Here is a 9,433-nt window from a genome sequence, read left to right on the forward strand (position 1 = left end):
GCAAAATACTTGAATTCCTTTCCTCTGTTCTTCCTCTCTTCTTACTCCAATAAGCACCTGAGATTTACTACTTGGTTTTGGTATTTTTGGATGGCTTCTTACCCTTGTTTTCTATGTTTTTATGGGCTACTGTCAGGCGACCCATTCTCATTCCTCCTCTATTTCTGTCCTTCCAACTGACAAAGGTAATATTTCAGAAGAGAAAAATGCCTTTCTGCATGTCTGTGTTGTCTAGACTTAAATATTTTGAGAGAGATATTGAGGGAGTGACAGGTAGTGACTTCCCTTGTATTTCTACAGAGCATAAATAACGCAATAATCCCTTTCAAAAGAGTGATCACTTTAGTTTGGAAAGTTTATATATATTCCATGTTTTTCCAGTGAGAATATTTTATTTCACACTGGTGAACATAAAGTATTACACAGTCCATGAGTTCTGCTTAGTTTCATTTTGCTAATAGTTTTCTCATCAAAAATTGCATCATCTGGTATGCTATCAAATTTCAGACTTTTTTTCTCTTTGTTAGCCTTTCAATCAATTAAAATTTCTCTTATCTTTTATTTAAAGTATGATTGAAATTCAGAGTAGGTGATTTTACAGTAGCTTGCAACCAAAGTCACATGAGATATTGATCTTGTCACACTTTACTCCAATTTTATATTCATTTGCTTGTTTTGAATTTACAATTTTACAGGAATTTTATGAAAAAGAATTACTTAAAATGCAGTGTTTTCCCATATTATACAAGGCCTTTTCATAGTATAAAGGGAAACTAGTATTCATCAGGAGTAATTCAACACCAGCAAGCACTGGGTATTAATGAACATAGTAAATCTGAGTTACTTTGGATCTCCAAGAATACTTTTCTATGTGATTATAATCACTAAATATATAACAAAATTCCTAAAAAGATCACACTCCTGATTTCAGTCTAATGTTTTTTTTTGAGGATCATTTGAATTCTACTCTGAAAATCAGTAATATTTTTGCAATTTATTCAATTGGGAAAGGGAAAAAGCATGTCTATTGCTGAATCTTCAAACTTGGACAGCAGTATTCTCAGGTCATTAAACTTTGTGATACAGTATAAGACAGAGGAAAAATTAATTCATCTTCCACAAGGTCTAAAAGGCATCATAATTTTTTTTCTATCTCTTTCTTGTGGTATAGACTGTGAGAAGGATAGAAAATTGCAGAGACAAACTAACGACAATGATCTTGAGAAGAATGATGCAATCCTGAAATTATAATGTTAATACTGCAGTTTAACAAATTTATTTCAGGTATTGAACATTGCAGATAAGTAATATACAGGTTTTTTTTTTGTTTTTTTTTTTTCACCAGGAGGTTATTGGTAAAGGTGAAGGGATTGTCATATAATACTTGACAGAAAAACTTGAATGCACTTGGCTTTTAGTAGTTAAATATTCTCAACTTATCTTTATCCATATGCTTATAATTTCCTATAAATTTGTCAGATTCAGTAATTCAACTCCCAAAGATACTTACACTCAGCCTGTGTTTAAATAGTTATATCTGAGCAGGGCTTCAACCTAATGCTTTACAGAGAGGTCATCAGGAGGTTTTGGGTCAATTTCTGTTATAAAATTCTGTTTTTATACTTTCATTAATTCCTGTAACATTCACCTTTACGATGTAGCTCTACATGCTTGAGAAGGTATTTGGATTCAGCAGAATCCTTTCAGCTGCCTTTGGATTACAAAGAAACCTATTTAAATATATGAAGTAAATCATACTTCTTTTTTTCGTTTTTTCTTTTTTGTCCAAAAAGGAGGAATGGGAAATGTTTCAAACCAAAGCAAGTTTTACACTTTAAATTGTTCGTGTACAATAGGCTCATAATGAGCAGCTGAATCAATCTGAAAAGATTTAAGGAAGTGTTCACGTCACCAAGTCTTTGGAAGCGGATATGATCAGCCTATTATCCAAACTTCCTATTGTCAAATTCTCCAGAGAGCTCTGATTTACATGGTCTGAGTCACCTCTGGGAAAAAAAAAAAAAACAAAAAACAAGAAAAACCATGACTGTTTCTCTCTATGTTGCCCGTTGCAAGGTCATAGAATAATTTTTTAAATTAGATGGCTAAAGATGGATAGTGTGAATATCCTCTTTCAACACATGGCAGAGATATTTTCTGTCTTTGTAACTGTGCTCAAATATGTGCATAGATTGGAATGGGTCATCTGTTCCCAAGGTTTCATGAAGATCTTGTAGCACGCCAAAATTACGTGGAAGACCCAGAGCTTAGTCTTTATGATGGACTGGTTTTAATAAAATGCTGTACTGATATTGCAGTTTAAAGATGTTGTTCATGTACATGTTCTAATACATTTACAAAGTAAATGTGTGTCTTTATTCTTCATGAGTGCACATCAGAGCTGGGCTAGCCAATGAAGCTGAGGAGCTCAACATTTCTTCCTGCATCATGTTGCCTGTGACTGCAGAGCTCAGTTGGCATCCTGTGGTGGAGAAGCCCTTCTGCAGCCTTCTCTTTATTTTGAAGGTTTCTGTAGCTCTGGTATGACACTATTATTATTTTTTCCTCATTAGAAAAAATATCCAGTATTTCCTCACCATTGGGCTGGCATGATGCTTGTCATGGGTCATTCAGACTGTGATAAACATGTGGTCACGTTTCTAAGGATTTAGCTGTTGGGCTCAATTTGAGCTAGAGAAACATGAAAAGCAAGCAAGATTCAGTACTATTACTTGAAGACTGTGTATGTAATACTATTGTAGGCAAGAATTAATATGTCAGGTAATTTTAACTACAATTTCTAATATGAAGTAATAAATCTTGATTGAAATAATTACTGGTTTTAGTCTTGCACCACTGCTATGCTTTCAAATTATTTTCTTCAGAAATATTTGATTCTTGTTTATTTTTACCTCTGGAGACATGCTGATTTTCAAATAAATGTAAACTACACTTTAAATCTACACAAAGCTACTCCTCAATTTATCATTTTATCATTAAAATGTCAAATGACATTTCTTGTTTATTGTCTGATACTATTATTACTCTTTGTGTCAAACTGCTTGTGATGGAAATGGAAATTTTATTAAGTTGGAGTTTTACTTAATTGGAGAAAATGCATCTTCTAATGCCTCTTATTAATGAAATAAAATTGTTTTAAATAGTCTAGTGACATTTTAAAATTAAAACATTTTGTATTTTGAAATGATTTATTACTCAGAAAGCATTCACTGTAGCTAGTGAATTGAATGTGTTGCTTATGGTTACAGTCTCCTGAAGACTTTGAAATAATTAACTTTTAGTCTTCCGTGGCTTGTTTTTGTTTGTAGCTTGGATGAGTAGGAGAAACTCTAATTTTTCAGTCCTACTCAATTTCTATATTTTGAATGAACTAAATACTGTAGAAAACTGCTAAACCAGAATGAAGAGGAAAAAAAAAAAAATTCCAGCATATGAGAGCTGCTAAAATAGTTTAACACCTCAGATTAGAGGTGTAAAACTTCAGTTTTAGCCATGATTTCATCTGATGCCCTCTCATCATTTTCCTGGTTTCACTTGCTGTAAAAACTTAGTCACAAAAACTTTTCTGCTTTTAAGACATTAAAAATATTTTTATGACATTTTAAGAGTGATCATCTTTTTAATTGTTACAAATTTTGCTTTAGAAATCTTAATTATTTTTGAGATGTTTCATTCATCTTCTTTTAATAATATTATCTTCAATTTTAGTAGCTAGGTAGTGCCTGCACATGTCTAAACTCATAACAATTTTCTTTTTTTCTTCAGAGAGTATAAAACAAACCTGTATAACTAATTTACAGGGTAGATTTTGTGCTGAGGATGTTAGAAAAGCAGTGCAAAGAGATAAAAGCAATTTTGCCATGATAGTCTAAGGTACAAACCCAACTCCTCAGGCACATAATTGAAATTGATTTCATGTGAAATCAATTGAACAGAATGGATTCCTATTGAAATCAAGGAGACTACAGAGAAGAGTAAGAATTAATTGCCTGAGGCAGAGTGTTCAGTCTTGTGCAAATAGTTCCTAACCACACAAATAGAGAAACTGCATCAGGAAAATGTATCCATGTATCCTTTCCTTTTCTGAATGCTGAAATTTCTATAGAAGAGAGAGATATATATATGTGTGTATATATGTATATGTATGTATGTATATATATATTTCATAAACAGACTAAAAAACTAAAAAGCAGGGCCTTAAATGCAGTTCCAGCTTCAGAACAGCTAGGTAAGGTACTCAGCATTTCTCCTTATCAGTATGAGCACCTAACTTTGTTTTTCTAAAGATTACACAGAATATAATGAATACACCATAGAGGTGTGTAAGTAGTTCCCAGACCAGCTGGGGTAATGCCTCCCACGCTGTGTATGTGTGTGTAAACCTGTCATAGTTAATTATCATCTTAACTCTTCCAGTGCAAGCTGAAGGATGCAGAGTCAGCGTACCACTAGATGTTGCTGTAAGACAGCATCTAATAAAGAAGAACCTGAAAAACCCTGCCGTCTCTGATATTTGCATCAATTGCCACAATTCTCTTTAAAAATAATTCACAGATTAAATCTAAAGCCTTTAAAAAAGTTTCAGAAAGAAAGTGGAAAAAAATATCTTGGGTTGCTATTAACTTTCAGTTTCAGAGCTACTGCATTTCTGTGAACAGAATATGAATAGGAATGCTATTTTATCAGAACACTTTAGTTTTTAAGACTGTTTTGTTTAATTCTTGGAGTACTTTTTGTTAAGTAAATTCCCATCCTTTAAAAAAAGCAGAGTGTAAATTCCTTAATCTTTCTGCTCCCAGATCTGAGGCTCATGACTACTTGAGGTCAATGTTTAAATGAGTTTGCTGGTCTTGGCTGAAATATCATGGCTGCTTCATGATATTTAGCTCAGTTTATCTTGGCTTACGGACACTTAGAAGTTAAATAGAAGAAATGGTAATTAGGTCAATATGGAAATAAATCTGCAGAGCTGTTAGAAGATGCTTGCACAATGTGTATCGAAGCAGGTGTAGTTTTAGTCTAGGCTTGCAGTATTTCACTTGCAGAAACAAATAGATTAATAAAAGAGCAGGAAAAACCTTTGAAAAGTAAAGGATTTGCTCTTATGGGAATCAGTGAAGGTTGATACCAAGGTCCTTTGTATGATAATTCAGAATGGGTGATGTATGCAGAGAAGAATTTTGCAGGGTAGCAGGCTCAAGTAGGAGCAGAGCAGATGACACAGCCAACAGTACTCCCTGGAGTGAATTTTCCGCTTTGCTTTGGCCCCACTGAACAGTTCTGTGTATGCTTAACTTTGAGTAGTCACACTGGTTGGATTTTCAAAATTTTCTCTTTTACACTTAATTCACCGTAATGAACAACAGAAGGATCCGATTAGCATAAGGGTTTTTTGGTTTTTTTTTTTCCCCCCTGAAAAATTGCTACTGGCTTGTTGATTAAGGTGGACATTGAGAGGTCATTAACACTGTGAAATAGATTTCTGACTTGTTTTAAAAAGCAGTTTGGGTCTTAAATGAATAAAGTCTTTGCCGATCGTTTTATTTTTGCATTTGGAGATGTTGTATTCTGCTAGTTATGTTCTACAGGAAACATTTGAAATTAGTTCTCATTAGTTCTTTTATAATACACTCCTCTGCAGATTGTGGCTTGACCTCATTATACCACCAGAATCTGCTAAAACTTTAAGCCAAATGTTTTCAAATACGTATTTTTAAAAAGAATCTCAGAAAAACAGCATAAAAGTAGAATTCTGTTGAAGACTTTTTTATAACTGTTGTCCATAAATAGTAACATTTTAAAATTGTTTCAATTTTACAAAAGTTTTTCAATCATGCTTTTTCTTCCTTCTGGCACAGGCACACGCTCACACATGTGCACATGCACACTCATATACAATGTTAGAAACTAATAAAGATGTCAACTGCTGTGCTCTGTTATGAGCTGTGACACATAGCATAAAGCACCCTGCCTTTTCGTGATACTGTCATTTTCTGTAAGTGCAAGCTTCACTTTGGGTTTTATTAGCCAATGCATCAGCAGCCTGCACCCTGAAAGAGATTTAATAAAGTCAATTAATTAGGCTAACCTTTTAGGCAGTAAGGAGGCAGGAGTACAGGAGCTATCTAGAACCACAGTCCTACACAACATTCACTACTCTTCCTCAGGTAATGTTTTTAAAATAACAGAGATTCTCAGCTCCCATATAACAGATTCTCAGCTCCTTGCTGGGCTCTGGCAGCAGGGATTAGTTTAGGTAGTGCACTGAGCAGCTGGATGTGTTGTTGTGGGCATGCTGCCGGATCTGTGTGCCTCCCAAGCATGCTGCCAGCCCCATGGTGTGCAAAAGGAGATGGACGAGGGCTGCCTGCCAGTAAACTCAACCCAGGGACAGCCATGGCCCATTTTCCAGAAAAGTGGTGAAAACCACCAAGGAGACTTCTCCATCTGCACAGCTATTACATATCAAAGCCAATGTCTGTGTTTTCAGTGGATATATAAATCTACTGTATCTGACTGGTAAAAAGAGGCTTGCCTTCTTTTGCACTAAGTACGTGAGATGGCTTTCTTGTTCTGTGTTCAGTAACAGCTTCGTTCTTTACAGGCAAAATGTGTGTATCGCTGATGTTGTTCCAAAAAATAGATGGTCCAGAGCTACCTTTGGGGAATTCTCTAAAGAGAAGAATCAGAAACCATCATCTCATACTGGGTCTTGAAGCATTTTGTTTGCATGCTGAGAGTGCTGAAGAAGGACCTGGAGGAGTCCCTGTGCATGTGTTAGCACAGCAGACTTTAGCAGCTTTGAGTTGTCAGCATGGTGGTTCAATTATATTCAGTCTTAAAAGTCTTCAGTGTGTATGTACATACTCGAGTTTGCATTATAATGGCCCTATAAATGTATGCTGCTCACGGGGAGCAGGTCAGTGCCCTTGCAATTTCATTGCACGAGCAGGCATGCAGCTTTGCTTCCATTGACAATTTCCCCCTCTCATCACACAGGGAGCAACCTTCTTGTTGGAAATGTGTCTTGAGAGCAGCAGCAGAATGAGGACAGGCAGTGGTGCTGATATGGAGATGGCGTGCACACTACACAGTCTCTGCCCTGCCTTCCCCTGTACAAAACGAGGAGGTGAGATGCAGCTCTTTGGTAAATCTGCACTTCTGTGTAAGGAGCAGGGTCTGGTGTGTCTTGGAGAGAAGACATTGAGCAGGGGAGGACATGAGGTGTTCAAAGAGCAGACAACAGAACCTACTTAGGTCCCCTGATGGTGCTACCATATTGTTCTGCATGAGGTCTGGCTTGGATGTGCCTTTCTGAAACCCACATCAGACAACAGCTGCCAGGCAAGGGTGGGACACAAGCACTGTGTTATGGTATTTTGTCATTGGCAAGGCCTAATTCTAAAGGTGGTTTTCAACAGTGCCAATGTCAGAAATTCAGCTGCATAATTATGGTAAGAATTTACTTTTACTTTTGTGTTTTAAGACTGGTTTGGTGGCATAAGCACAAAACTGAATGGGAGATGAGGTGGTTCCCTTCACTGCTCTGCCCTCCCAAGGGTCTGCGTGGCCTTAGTGGGACAGGCGTCATTCAGAGGCTCTGTAATACATCCATTGCATTTCCTGAGATACAACTGAAGACGTATGTAAAATTGTCTGAGACTATGCATAAATGGAACTAGAGAATCACAGTAATTTCCTTTGTAGTATTTTAATAACTAATTGAAATGTACCCGTTGTTTCTGGTTTCTATCATCTGCAAGGAGTTATTCTGTGCTGCAGATGCTCGTCAGTTACAAAGTAGGATCGGTGAAAATAAATAAAGTGTAAATAAAGTAAATCCATCTCATTTTACATTGATACTCAAATAGCCATCTCACAACACTTCTTGATCACTGCTAAAGTGAATCAGCCTCAAACCATAGCAGAAAAAGCAAGTTTCTCTTCAAGTCCTTCAGATCTGCATTGCAGAAGTCTAAAATCAGCTTGCAAATATGCTGTGTTGCTGTGTGCTGCAACCCATAGTTCAGTTTATAATGATACATGTCCTATGTGTCTCTATGATTCCTAACTGCATAGGGAATACCAAAGTTTGAATGCAGCCTTAGCCCTGACTTTACTAGCATTGTTGATTTTTATTGTGGTTGCAAAGCAGATTTAATAATAATAAAAGAAAACCTATTTGCTTTACAGTGGATGCTTTCTTCACTTTCTTCTTTATTGGTACTAGAACACCCTGAAGTTTAAGTTAAAACAACGCAAAAATAGCAAAATAAATAAGCTGGGGGCATTTGGAGGGGAATGGTAGTTGTGTCTTGGTCTGAACACCTTTATTGCTACAGAGCTTTAGTGTAGAACAGCCTCAGATAGAAAGCTTTAACCAGCTTGTACAATGCATCTCAGGCAGGGAGAACCTGGGAAGAGCACAACAGATGGATTAAGTAGGAGTGCAATAAATATGCATTTAGTTATTTATTATGGAATAAATTATGTATTGACACAAGAAATTACACTGTAATTTTCTGTTTGAAATGTTACAAGAAGTAAATGGGTTTCTATCTAAAGGGTGGCGCACAGTGTTGGTCTTACGTTTCTGCCATGACATTTAACTCATTAGCATGCAGGTGCACTCCATGGGCTTCATGCAATAACCGTCTCCTTTCTTTGTTTACAGATAATCCAGCAAGTTTGCAGGCCAAATGGCTCTCTGAACGTGAGCCCACAAATCGCTGAATGAGGCAGTGCACTGCTCCAGGAGGTTACAGCATAGCCAGCCAGAAGGTGGCTTTAACAGTGATGTTAGAAACAAAAAATGGCTTGAAACGGTTTGTAACTGACTATCCTGATAATTAATTGTAGGTAATGTTGCAGTCACTCATGCTTCTTCCTTTTTCTCAAAATAAACTCTTGTTTTCAGCCACTGATCCGTGGCTAATAGCGGTTAGCGCGACGCATCTGAGCTCCGGGCTTGCTCCATGTAATGAATTATTCTGCTTCGCGGGGGCTCCTCTGCCGAGAGATGCAGGCATGTGGGAGCTCCTGGGGCCATGCTCTGGGACTGAGCACAGCTGGAGGATCTCCGGCCCCTGCCATTCAGTGCAGCTGCCTGCTTGCTAGCAGTGCCAGGGCCAGAGGCAGGGCCTGCAGCTTCCCTGCTCAAGGGTCTAGGCTCAGGTCTGGTACTAGTGTATAACTCAGATGGTGACGATACGCATGTGCCTCATATCTCCTTTGGCAAGATAGATGTGATATTCTTGCTTTGTGCTTTTGTTGAGAAAGGGATCAGATGACCAGTGTCTGGGAGTGACAGTGAAGCATTCACCTCATGTAAAAGAAGTGCCTACCACTTGTGGGAAAATGTCCTCTTCGTACCTGGCACTGATTATGAACCAGCTTGCCCAAGTAACCGTTT

At 37.3% G+C, this 9,433-nt stretch overlaps 1 long non-coding RNA gene across 1 annotated transcript in view; it reads left to right on the plus strand.

The window, feature by feature from the left end:
* LOC149919093 (uncharacterized) overlaps nucleotides 1-9,066 on the plus strand; it is a 29,124-nt gene extending 20,058 nt beyond the window's left edge. The window contains exons 2-3 of the long non-coding RNA XR_016464761.1: nucleotides 7,021-7,150; nucleotides 8,696-9,066. This is a non-coding gene — a long non-coding RNA (uncharacterized LOC149919093). The remainder of the gene's footprint in view (nucleotides 1-7,020; nucleotides 7,151-8,695) is intronic.
* Nucleotides 9,067-9,433: the final 367 nt, after the last annotated feature.

Source organism: Phasianus colchicus, chromosome 2 (assembly GCF_987193195.1).
Source record: "Phasianus colchicus chromosome 2, bPhaCol1.hap1.1, whole genome shotgun sequence".
Classification (NCBI taxonomy): Eukaryota; Metazoa; Chordata; class Aves; order Galliformes; family Phasianidae; genus Phasianus; species Phasianus colchicus.